We start from the raw sequence: 1,007 nt of genomic DNA, 5'->3' as shown, positions 1-1,007 counted from the left end.
CTCTAAAAATAAAAAAAATATTCTGATACATATTCTGTAAATGTGTGCAATTAATAAATGACTAAATGATTGTGCTTTTCCTTAAAAATCTTGTCAGATCACAAAGCTTAGAAAACGAGCAGCCATTGTAGGGAGCAAAAAGTTAATCGAGAGAGAATGAAAGTAGGCGCTTTCCCCCCTTTGGAAACTACCCTACTTGCATTTAACTGCAGAACTTGAAAAGGAAATTAAATGGCTACGGCAGGGGTAGGAAACAGATGAAATTTTATAAGCAAAGCAATCAAAGAGGGAAACTGCTTGGGGTACAGATAAGCTGTTCAAAGAAAAATGAGAAAATAGTTAAAAAAAGAAAAAAGAGAAAATAATAGAACTTACCTCAGAGATTTTTAGAAGATCATATTTGATTCTGCAGACTCTAGTAAGAAAAATGGAGAAAGTAATTTTAGGAACACCCTCCTCTGTGGATTTGGGTTTTGAGTCATTTTAAAAAGCACTGATCCCACTTCCATCAGTAACTTACAGTAAAACATACGAGAAATGTCTACATTCTGGGGATGCCCCTAGACACGCATTGAAGTCTGGAGAGGTTCTGAGTTTCCTCCAAGAGCTCCCTTCAGGGCTCTTAAATCCATTCCATTCAGAGTCGTTCCCCAGGGGTCCTCAAACTTTTTAAACAGGGGGCCAGTTCACTGTCCCCCAGACTGCTGGAGGGCCGGACTGTGGGTCCCAGGACGAGTCAGCTGCTAAGCAGGACACGCAGCGGCAACAAAAATAACCGGCAGGCCAGATAAATGTCCTAGGCGGGCCGCATGTGGCCCATGGGCCATAGTTTGAGGACGCCTGCATTAGACCGATCAAAAGAGTGGAAAAATAAAATGCAATCTGTGCGATAATCCACTGAATTTGATCAATATCCTGATCAACACCCAAAGTGGGTATAAGGCTAACAAAGTTTTTTTCTGCTAAAACCACACATCCAAGGAATCCCAAATGCTCAGCACGGGGGG

Source organism: Otolemur garnettii, unplaced genomic scaffold (assembly GCF_000181295.1).
Source record: "Otolemur garnettii isolate 467f Iridium unplaced genomic scaffold, OtoGar3 scaffold00002, whole genome shotgun sequence".
NCBI lineage: Eukaryota > Metazoa > Chordata > Mammalia > Primates > Galagidae > Otolemur > Otolemur garnettii.
Note: the sequence above shows the minus strand (reverse complement) of the source record.